General features: G+C 44.0%; 1 long non-coding RNA gene across 3 annotated transcripts; it reads left to right on the top strand.

The window, feature by feature from the left end:
* The first annotated feature begins 7402 nt into the window (after positions 1-7402).
* On the top strand, positions 7403-10846 carry LOC121843601. 3 transcript variants are annotated; one of them, XR_006081682.1, is made up of 4 exons: positions 7403-7895; positions 8132-8162; positions 8204-8668; positions 8731-10846. It is a non-coding gene; the product is annotated as an uncharacterized LOC121843601 (long non-coding RNA). The 3 variants fall into 3 exon arrangements; XR_006081681.1 differs by having other exon boundaries at positions 8452-10846; XR_006081680.1 differs by having other exon boundaries at positions 8204-10846.
* The last annotated feature ends 1793 nt before the right edge of the window (positions 10847-12639 follow it).

The following is a 12639-nucleotide window of genomic DNA, read 5'->3' as shown; positions in this document are numbered from 1 at the left end:
CACACACACACCTACACACACACACACACACATCTCACACACATACACACACAATACACACACACATACACACACACACACACATCTCTCACACACCTCACACACACACACACACACTCTCACATACACACACACACACACACACACTCTCTCACACACACACACACACTCTCACACCACACACACACACACACACACACACAAGAAATGTAACCCTTATGAACCGTATCCATAATGTTTCTACGGTTCATTTGATCTTGGTGATCTGACGTTGTTTGTTTTAGTAGAGTTGTTCTGTATTTGAAGGGAAGAACATGTGGCGTTTCCTCCATGTTGGGGAGAGGTCGAGAGACAACATGTGACGTTTCCTCCATGTTGGGGAGAGGTCGAGAGACAACATGTGGCGTTTCCTCCATGTTGGGGAGAGGTCGAGAGACAACATGTGACGTTTCCTCCATGTTGGGGAGAGGTCGAACTAAGGGAACCTTAGTTTTGAGTGAATTCGGTATTTCTTTCTTTGTTTTTAATCTTCTTCTTTCTGATGGAAAGACGGCAGGTTTGACTCTGCATGGGTGCTTTACTGTCAGCGAGCAGTATTGAGGGACTGTGAATGAATAGAACAGCCTTGAAGCACCAGTGACATTGTCTGAGCCCACTTTGGCTTTGATTGAACTTTTGAGGTGCAATATGGCTGATGTACAGATGTAGGATCTTAATTTGAGCCAGTTTGCCACAGCAGGAAAATAATCCGGCAGCAACAGGAAATGTTTTAATTATTATATGGATTATAATGTATGGTAATTTTTGGGCAGGTTAATACATCAATATATAATATAAGGGAAAATAAAGTCTGACATTTCTAAGTGGAAATTCCAAATACATGTTAAACCTAAAATACACTACACATTTTAAATGTCCTGCATTGCAGAAAAGTTCTGCAACAGGGTGATCAAATTAAAATCCTACACCTGTAAAATGGGTCAGATTTAAGGTGTGACCCCTAAGGGTCCTATGTAGGGAACAGGGTGCCAGGTGCCATTAGAGACGGACCCCTAGGGGCCCCTATGTAGGGAACAGGGTGCCATTAGAGACCATCCCCTAAGGGCCCTATGTAGGGAACAGGGTTCCATTAGAGACTGACACCTAAGGGCCCTAGACTGACACCCTAAGGGCCCTATGTAGGGAACAGGGTCCCATTAGAGACTGACACCTAAGGGCCCTATGTAGGGAACCCCATTAGAGACTGACCCCTAAGGGCCCTATGTAGGGAACAGGGTTCCATTAGAGACTGACACCTAAGGGCCATGTAGAACAGGGTCCCACTGACCCAAGGGCCCTATGTAGGGAACAGGGTGCCATGGGGCCCTATGTAGGGAAGAGGGTTTAGAGACCCCATGGTTCCTCTCCTCCCTGGCCATTAGAGACTGACCCATAGTTCCTCTCTCTTCCCTGGCCATTAGAGACTGACCCATGGTTCCTCTCTCCTTCCTGGCCATTAGAGACTGACCCATGGTTCCTTTCTGGACACATCTGTTTTCATCTTCACACGACCCTCACAGCTCTATTTTTCCAGTGAGATATACAGAGCTATTTTTCAATGTCAAAATGTACTAATATGCTGTTACGGACCAAAAACGTTGTTAGTTAGTGTGCGGTTAACTAGTAGTAGTAGTGCCCAGAATAGAGCCAGCTGTGTAAAGGCTCTGAGGGAAAACAGAATAGAACCAGCTGTGTCTAAGGCTCTAAGGGAAAACAGAATAGAACCAGCTGTGTATAAGGCTCTAAGGGAAAACAGAATAGAACCAGCTGTGTATAAGGCTCTAAGGGAAAACAGAATAGAACCAGCAGTGTCTAAGGCTCTAAGGGAAAACAGAATAGAACCAGCTGTGTATAAGGCTCTAAGGGAAAACAGAATAGAACCAGCAGTGTATAAGGCTCTAAGGGAAAACAGAATAGAACCAGCAGTGTCTAAGGCTCTAAGGGAAAACAGAATAGAACCAGCAGTGTGTAAGGCTCTAAGGGAAAACAGAATAGAACCAGCAGTGTGGCTCTAAGGGAAAACAGAATAGAACCAGCTGTGTATAAGGCTCTAAGGGAAAACAGAATAGAACCAGCAGTGTCTAAGGGAAAACAGAATAGAACCAGCAGTGTGTAAGGCTCTAAGGGAAAACAGAATAGAACCAGCAGTGTCTAAGGGAAAACAGAATAGAACCAGCAGTGTCTAAGGGAAAACAGAATAGAACCAGCAGTGTCTAAGGGAAAACAGAATAGAACCAGCAGTGTCTAAGGGAAAACAGAATAGAACCAGCAGTGTCTAAGGGAAAACAGAATAGAACCAGCTGTGTGTAAGGCATGTAATGCGACTGCGTTGCCGTTAGTCGTCAGTGCAGACGCCCGTCTCTCCTAAGACCATGAATGCACTTCATACATTTTTATTTATTTTATTTATTTAACCTTTATTTAACTAGGCAAGATCAGTTAAGAACAAATTCTTATTTTCAATGACGGCCTGGGAACAGTGGGTTAACTGCCTGTTCAGGGGCTACCCCTTGTCAGCCTCTTCCGGTTACAGTCCAACACTCTAACCACTAGGCTACCCTGCCACACTCTAACCACTAGCTACCCTGCCCCCCCTACACTCTAACCACTAGGCTACCCTGCCCCCCTACACTCTAACCACTAGGCTACCCTGCCACCTCTACCCTAGGCTACCCTGCCCCTCTACACTCTAACCACTAGGCTACCCTGCAGCCTCTACACTCTAACCACTAGGCTACCCTGCCGCCTCTACACTCTAACCACTAGGCTACCCTACCACCTCTACACTCTAACCACTAGGCTACCCTGCCCCCACTCTACACTCTAACCACTAGGCTACCCTGCCACCTCTACACTCTAACCACTAGGCTACCCTGCCGCCTCTACACTCTAACCACTAGGCTACCCTGCCGCCTCTACACTCTAACCACTAGGCTACCCTGCAGCCTCTACACTCTAACCACTAGGCTACCCTGCCGCCTCTACACTCTAACCACTAGGCTACCCTGCCACCTCTACTAGGCTCCCTACACCTAACCACTAGGCTACCCTGCCGCCTCTACACTCTAACCACTAGGCTACCCTGCCGCCTCTACACTCTAACCACTAGACTACCCTGCAGCCTATACACTCTAACCACTAGGCTACCCTGCCGCCTCTACACTCTAACCACTAGGCTACCCTGCTGCCTCTAACCTAACCACTAGGCTACCCTGCCACCTCTACACTCTAACCACTAGGCTACCCTGCCACCTCTACACTCTAACCACTAGGCTACCCTGCCACCTCTACACTCTAACCACTAGGCTACCCTGCCACCTCTACACTCTAACCACTAGGCTACCCTGCCCCCTCTACACTCTAACCACTAGGCTACCCTGCCCCCTCTACACTCTAACCACTAGGCTACCCTGCCACCTCTACACTCTAACCACTAGGCTACCCTGCCGCCTCTACACTCTAACCACTAGGCTACCCTGCCACCTATACACTCTAACCACTAGGCTACCCTGCCACCTATACACTCTAACCACTAGGCTACCCTGCCACCTCTACACTCTAACCACTAGACTACCCTGCCACCTCTACACTCTAACCACTGGGCTACCCTGCCACCTCTACACTCTAACCACTAGGCTACCCTGCCACCTCTACACTCTAACCACTAGACTACCCTGCCACCTCTACCTCTAACCACTAGGCTACCCTGCCACCTCTACACTCTAACCACTAGGCTACCCTGCCACCTCTACACTCTAACCACTAGGCTACCCTGCCACCTCTACACTCTAACCACTAGACTACCCTGCCACCTCTACACTCTAACCACTAGGCTACCCTGCCACCTCTACACTCTAACCACTAGGCTACCCTGCCGCCTCTACACTCTAACCACTAGACTACCCTGCCACCTATACACTCTAACCACTAGGCTACCCTGCCACCTCTACACTCTAACCACTAGGCTACCCTGCCACCTCTACACTCTAACCACTAGGCTACCCTGCCACCTCTACACTCTAACCACTAGACTACCCTGCCACCTATACACTCTAACCACTAGGCTACCCTGCCACCTCTACACTCTAACCACTAGGCTACCCTGCCACCTCTACACTCTAACCACTAGGCTACCCTGCCCCCTCTACACTCTAACCACTAGGCTACCCTGCCCCCACTACACTCTAATCCCCAGGCTACCCTGCCACCTCTACACTCTAACCACTAGGCTACCCTGCCACCTCTACACTCTAACCACTAGGCTACCCTGCCACCTCTACACTCTAACCACTAGACTACCCTGCCACCTATACACTCTAACCACTAGGCTACCCTGCCACCTCTACACTCTAACCACTAGGCTACCCTGCCACCTCTACACTCTAACCACTAGGCTACCCTGCCACCTCTACACTCTAACCACTAGACTACCCTGCCACCTATACACTCTAACCACTAGGCTACCCTGCCACCTCTACACTCTAACCACTAGGCTACCCTGCCACCTCTACACTCTAACCACTAGGCTACCCTGCCCCCTCTACACTCTAACCACTAGGCTACCCTGCCCCCTCTACACTCTAACCACTAGGCTACCCTGCCACCTCTACACTCTAACCACTAGGCTACCCTGCCGCCTCTACACTCTAACCACTAGGCTACCCTGCCACCTCTACACTCTAACCACTAGACTACCCTGCCACCTATACACTCTAACCACTAGACTACCCTGCCACCTCTACACTCTAACCACTAGGCTACCCTGCCACCTCTACACTCTAACCACTAGGCTACCCTGCCACCCTGCTCTAACCACTAGACTACCCTGCCACCTAACCAACCACTAGGCTACCCTGCCACCTCTACACTCTAACCACTAGGCTACCCTGCCACCTCTACACTCTAACCACTAGGCTACCCTGCCACCTCTACACTCTAACCACTAGGCTACCCTGCCACCTCTACACTCTAACCACTAGGCTACCCTGCCACCTCTACACTCTAACCACTAGGCTACCCTGCCACCTCTACACTCTAACCACTAGGCTACCCTGCCCTCTACACTCTAACCACTAGGCTACCCTGCCACCTCTACACTCTAACCACTAGGCTACCCTGCCACCTCTACACTCTAACCACTAGGCTACCCTGCCACCTCTACACTCTAACCACTAGGCTACCCTGCCACCTCTACACTCTAACCACTAGACTACCCTGCCACCTCTACACTCTAACCACTAGGCTACCCTGCCACCTCTACACTCTAACCACTAGACTACCCTGCCACCTCTACACTCTAACCACTAGACTACCCTGCCACCTCTACACTCTAACCACTAGACTACCCTGCCACCTCTACACTCTAACCACTAGGCTACCCTGCCACCTCTACACTCTAACCACTAGACTACCCTGCCACCTCTACACTCTAACCACTAGACTACCCTGCCGTCCCACATGAGATCTGAGTTAATATATGAGATGTTAGCTGGACTACATCGTTTGTTTAACTGACAGTAAACCTGTTTAAATAGATGTCAAAATTGAGTGAAAATTTGGGGAATAACTAATCTCACATTCCTGTCTCGAGTTGACGTCTTTATTATTTGTAATAACTTAGTTACATGAATCTGTGTCCATAATGTAGTGCTCTATATAGAGAATAGGGCCCTGGTCTATAGTGGTGCACTATATAGGGAATAGGGCCCTGGTCTATAGTAGTGCACTATATAGGGAATAGGGCCCTGGTCTATAGTAGTGCACTATATAGGTGTGCACTATATAGGGAATAGGGCCCTGGTCTATAGTAGTGCACTATATAGAGAATAGGGCCCTGGTCTATAGTAGTGCACTATATAGGGAATAGGGCCCTGGTCTATAGTAGTGCTCTATATAGGAATAGGGCCCTGGTCTATAGTAGTGCTCTATATAGGGAATAGGGCCCTGGTCTATAGTAGTGCACTATATAGGGAATAGGGCCCTGGTCTATAGTAGTGCACTATATAGGGAATAGGGCCCTGGTCTATAGTAGTGCTCTATATAGGAATAGGGCCCTGGTCTATAGTGTGCACTATATAGGGAATAGGGCCCTGGTCTATAGTAGTGCACTATATAGAGAATAGGGCCCTGGTCTATAGTAGTGCACTATATAGAGAATAGGGCCCTGGTCTATAGTAGTGCACTATATAGAGAATAGGGCCCTGGTCTATAGTGGTGCACTATATAGAGAATAGGGCCCTGGTCTATAGTAGTGCTCTATATAGAGAATAGGGCCCTGGTCTATAGTAGTGCTCTATATAGGAATAGGGCCCTGGTCTATAGTAGTGCACTATATAGAGAATAGGGCCCTGGTCTATAGTAGTGCACTATATAGAGAATAGGGCCCTGGTCTATAGTGGTGCACTATATAGGGAATAGGGCCCTGGTCTATAGTGGTGCACTATATAGGGAATAGGGCCCTGGTCTATAGTGGTGCTCTATATAGAGAATAGGGCCCTGGTCTATAGTAGTGCACTATATAGAGAATAGGGCCCTGGTCTATAGTAGTGCACTATATAGAGAATAGGGCCCTGGTCTATAGTGGTGCACTATATAGGGAATAGGGCCCTGGTCTATAGTGGTGCACTATATAGGGAATAGGGCCCTGGTCTATAGTGGTGCACTATATAGGGAATAGGGCCCTGGTCTATAGTAGTGCACTATATAGAGAATAGGGCCCTGGTCTATAGTAGTGCACTATATAGGAATAGGGCCCTGGTCTATAGTAGTGCTCTATATAGGAATAGGGCCCTGGTCTATAGTAGTGCACTATATAGGGAATAGGGCCCTGGTCTATAGTAGTGCTCTATATAGAGAATAGGGCCCTGGTCTATAGTAGTGCACTATATAGGGAATAGGGCCCTGGTCTATAGTAGTGCACTATATAGGGAATAGGGCCCTGGTCTATAGTAGTGCACTATATAGGGAATAGGGCCCTGGTCTATAGTAGTGCTCTATATAGGGAATAGGGCCCTGGTCTATAGTAGTGCACTATATAGGGAATAGGGCCCTGGTCTATAGTAGTGCACTATATAGAGAATAGGGCCCTGGTCTATAGTAGTGCACTATATAGGAATAGGGCCCTGGTCTATAGTAGTGCACTATATAGAGAATAGGGCCCTGGTCTATAGTAGTGCACTATATAGAGAATAGGGCCCTGGTCTATAGTAGTGCACTATATAGAGAATAGGGCCCTGGTCTATAGTAGTGCACTATATAGAGAATAGGGCCCTGGTCTATAGTAGTGCACTATATAGAGAATAGGGCCCTGGTCTAAAGTAGTGCACTATATAGAGAATAGGGCCCTGGTCTATAGTAGTGCACTATATAGGGAATAGGGCCCTGGTCTATAGTGGTGCACTATATAGGGAATAGGGCCCTGGTCTAATGTAGTACCACTATATAGGGAATAGAGGTCTATTGGACAGGTGATTGTTACTATAGAGGTCTATTGGACAGGTGTTTGTTTCTATAGAGGTCTATTGGACAGGAATATGTTACTATAGAGGTCTATTGGACAGGTGATTGTTACTATAGAGGTCTATTGGACAGGTGATTGTTACAATAGATGTCTATTGGACAGGTGTTTGTTTCTATAGAGGTCTATTGGACAGGTGTTTGTTTCTATAGAGGTCTATTGGACAGGAATATGTTACTATAGAGGTCTATTGGACAGGTGTTTGTTACTATAGAGGTCTATTGGACAGGAATATGTTACTATAGAGGTCTATTGGACAGGTGATTATTACAATAGAGGTCTATTGGACAGGTGATTGTTACTATAGAGGTCTATTGGACAGGTGTTTGTTTCTATAGAGGTCTATTGGACAGGTGTTTGTTTCTATAGAGGTCTATTGGACAGGTGTTTGTTACTATAGAGGTCTATTGGACAGTTGTTTGTTACTATAGAGGTCTATTGGACAGGTGTTTGTTATTTGACTAATAGGGTCTATTGGTCTGATTGTTACATAGAGGTCTATTGGATGTTTGTTTCTATAGGTGACAGGTTTTGTTTCTATAGAGGTCTATTGGACAGGTGTTTGTTACTATAGAGGTCTATTGGACAGGTGTTTGTTTCTATAGAGGTCTATAGAGGTCTATTGGACAGGTGTTTGTTACTATAGAGGTCTATTGGACAGGTGTTTGTTACTATAGAGGTCTATGGGACAGGTAATGGTTACTATAGAGGTCTATTGGACAGGTGTTTGTTTCTATAGAGGTCTATTGGACAGGTGTTTGTTACTATAGAGGTCTATGGGACAGGTGATTGTTTCTATAGAGGTCTGTTGGACAGGTGTTTGTTTCTATAGAGGTCTATTGGACAGGTGATTGTTACTATAGAGGTCTATTGGACAGGTAATGGTTACTATAGAGGTCTATTGGACAGGAATATGTTACTATAGAGGTCTGTTGGACAGGTAATGGTTACTATAGAGGTCTATGGGACAGGTAATTGTTTCTATAGAGGTCTGTTGGACAGGTGTTTGTTTCTATAGAGGTCTATTGGACAGGTGTTTGTTTCTATAGAGGTCTGTTGGACAGGTAATGGTTACTATAGAGGTCTATTGGACAGGAATATGTTACTATAGAGGTCTGTTGGACAGGTAATGGTTACTATAGAGGTCTATTGGACAGGTATTTGTTACTATAGAGGTCTGTTGGACAGGTAATGGTTACTATAGAGAAGGGGTTTGCCATCTAAAAGTACCATGGATGCTGAATACAAGTAGTTTCTATAACACATCCTAATACCATGTCTATCATTTACATAAACATACCCCCCCCACCCCCCCAAAGAGAGCTTTACAATGGAGGCAATATATGACATCATTCACCGTCTCTCAACTTCTTCTCCTTTCGAAGAGATCAAATGAATATGTATTTTTATTTTATATTCCAAATGCGGGCATTTTGTGAATTTCTGGTAATTACGTAAATTATTTTTTTTTATTTGATTTGATTTTTATTTATTTTTTTCCCTGCCTGCCGTGAGCAAGAAATGTGATGTTTTTACCATGTGGATTGTGCTGTTGCTCAAAGTAAGTCTGTCCTCGTTGCTTTTGTATAATGGACGGAGTAGATTTGTGTTGTATTACACAAACAGCCTCAAAATCTATTGTTAATATAACTTGTTGTTGTGGTTCTTATTATTATTATTCGATGCTTTAGATGCCAAAATGCATATATAAAATTAAATAAAAATAATAGCCTTGAATCTATCTATCTATCTATCTATCTATCTATCTATCTATCTATCTATCTATCTATCTATCTATCTATCTATCTATCTATCTATGGTTTTCATGATTATATAAAGAGAATGTATAGACAATCTGTCATCATTTTTTTTTTTAAAGCTACTAAAATCACTGATATATAACTAAATGTACTTTTAAATCATGATTTCCATAACAATATTGTATTATTAGTGCTTCTATTTCATGCTGTGATTTCATCCTGGTCAACGTGTACAAAGGTTGAACAACAGCTGTTGTGTGTTAAGCCTTGAGGTGCAGATCCCCTGCTATATGACAGGCCTACTAACACACCAACCTAGCCAGCCTGGATCCACACATTTACAATGGGACTCTTTTTGTTGTTAGTTTTGTTGTTGTTGCTAGAATTCACCACCACAGTTACTTTATCTGTTCCCACGGGAACATGTTTATACCGTTTTGTTTTCTATAATGTATTTGTGTTTACACTTTAGATGGGATTCTCTTTTTTTTTTTTTTTCTGAGGATGTGTGACGTCTGTTGCTTCTCATTTCATGGTGTATATTACTGTGGCCATGCTTGTATTATCTTTTCATATGTGTTATTAAATGGAACACATAATAATAATAAAGATCTGGAATTCCAGTTGGGGGGTTGTATCCCCAAGTTCACCTCCCCAATTTTTTTTTTTTTTTAAAGAAAGAGATCTGTGTTCTATATTTAGCTCAGTTTTCTAGAACTGTGTCGTCTCAGGATCTTTGATGTGTTCTAACACAAGCTTGGTAAGAGGAAGCTTCTGATTGGCTTATTCAAGGAATAGTCAACACAGATGTTTGTTTTTTTCGTTTGGATTATTTAGGTAGCTGTGAAATTAAGACTCTCTGACTAAAAAGGTTGTTGTTGCAAAACAAAAGTTGGTCCACCTAGTTCTCGTACTATTAATTCATTTAATCATGTTGTCTGTCTATTGTTTTAAATATCTCACAACATACAAGAATCATTCTGTTTCTATTGTTTTTTAAAAATGGTTCTGAAGACAAACCGTAAGAGCTGATATCTTATTTATGCTACTACTACTGCTGCCTGCTTCTTCTGTGTCCCACACTGAACTGAAGACGAAACATCTACCTGTGTAATGTGTGATGCTCTAGACTGATACCTAGCTAGCTAGCTTTCTGATGGTTCCTCTGGACTGATACCTACCTAGCTAGCTGGCTTTCCGATGGTTCCTCTAGACTGATACCTAGCTAGCTAGCTTTCTGATGGTTCCTCTAGACTGATACCTAGCTAGCTAGCTTTCTGATGGTTCCTCTAGACTGATACCTAGCATGCTAGCTTTCTGATGGTTTTGCTGTGTGGACCAGGATCGTGCTGAATTTGCTGTTCTTTCTCTCTACATTTTTCTATTTTCTCCACTTGAGTTTTTATTTGTAATGTACTTAAACAGTCATTTACTGCAAGATACTTTGAAATGTATTTTTGGGAACGCTATGATGATATAACTTGTCAATGTGACTCTTTAATATAAAAATAAATACAACATTTAACACCAAGTTTCTGTGTTCTTGATGTTAATTCTGTGTTTCTTAATGTAACGCAGTTAGTCTGGGCTCTATGTAGACTGGTGTTCTATGTAGTCTGGGCTCTATGTAGACTGGTGTTCTATGTAGACTGGGTTCTATGTAGACTGGTGTTCTATGTAGTCTGGGCTCTATGTAGACTGGTGTTCTATGTAGACTGGTGTTCTATGTAGACTGGTGTTCTACGTAGACTGGGTTCTATGTAGACTGGTGTTCTATGTAGACTGGTGTTCTATGTAGTCTGGGTTCTATGTAGACTGGTGTTCTATTTAGACTGGTGTTCTACGTAGACTGGGTTCTATGTAGACTGGTGTTCTACGTAGACTGGGTTCTATGTAGACTGGTGTTCTATGTAGACTGGGTTCTATGTAGACTGGTGTTCTATGTAGACTGGTGTTCTATGTCGACTGGTGTTCTATGTAGACTGGTGTTCTACGTAGACTGGTGTTCTATGTAGACTGGTGTTCTACGTAGACTGGGTTCTATGTAGACTGGTGTTCTATGTAGACTGGGTTCTATGTAGACTGGTGTTCTATGTAGACTGGGTTCTATGTAAACTGGTGTTCTATTTAGACTGGTGCTCTATGTAGTCTGGGTTCTATGTAGTCTGGTGTTCTATGTAGTCTGGGTTCTATGTAGACCGGGTTCTATGTAGACCGGGTTCTATGTAGTCTGGGTTCTATGTAGACTGGTGTTATATGTAGTCTGGGTTCTATGTAGGCTGGTGTTCTATGAGGTTGAAAACGGTTGTTGACAAATGGCACAGATTCTGTCTCCCTCATGAGGCCACAACTAACCACAGGTAGAGGGAGGGGGGGGGTGTCTGTTCATTACCACCTTGAATGGCCGCTCTCCTCTGTTTATTTAATCCAATAACAGGGAAATCACTTTTTTTTATTGTGTCCTGAGGAAACAACCTGGCCTCAGGGCAATATGTAGGATTTGGTACGTACATTTTTTTCCCCCCTTCATTTAGTATGATACATTACGTGACGTTAGGTTACGTTACGAATGGAACAGCGGTTGTACAATACCATATAAACGAGATGAGGTATAGTATTATAACGTCTTTCTCTGAGACCAGGCTGCTTGTTGCATCATAACAACAAAGAATAATTCGCTGAGAAAGTACGTTTCTGATTAGAAGCGTTAACAATAAAGGTTAGGAGAATTAGGTTAGGAGGGTTCGCTAAAATGTTACTGTTTGTAATGTATCACACTTTAGTGGAGATGCACAAATGTACTTCAAGATGACCAACGCGAGCCCAGTCTGGAGGAACTGATCAACAGCACCCTGACATAACCCCCAGTCATTTCAGATCAACCTATTGTTCATCTCTTATGGGATTTTTATGAATAATGACTCAATGATGTATACATTTAACTTAAAACTATAATTAAACAGAATACTACTATGTTACTGTATGGATGTATGAATCTTATTAGAATCATAATACTGAATTATAATGGGTGTAGTTTTAGTCAAGAGTTAGAACAAGGACTTTCTGTTCCTTGTTAGAAACGAATGGAGCTATCTTCAGACCGACTGGAATGCTGTGTTCCTTACTGGACATTCTTGGGCTAGTGGTAGATTGTTTAACAGGTAGCAGACAATGTGAGAAGGCTTGTGAACTATATTGCCGTTGTATCTGAGAGGAGGAGGGACATTTGTGACGAAATGTGAGGTATATAAACTAATGTACATGGTATTATGGGGAGCGCTCTCGAGAATAAATGCTATTGGCTAACTTTTGATAGACTGGTCT

Source organism: Oncorhynchus tshawytscha, unplaced genomic scaffold (assembly GCF_018296145.1).
Source record: "Oncorhynchus tshawytscha isolate Ot180627B unplaced genomic scaffold, Otsh_v2.0 Un_contig_853_pilon_pilon, whole genome shotgun sequence".
Taxonomy (NCBI): Eukaryota; Metazoa; Chordata; class Actinopteri; order Salmoniformes; family Salmonidae; genus Oncorhynchus; species Oncorhynchus tshawytscha.
Note: the sequence above shows the minus strand (reverse complement) of the source record. Positions and strands in the feature narration are given on the sequence as shown.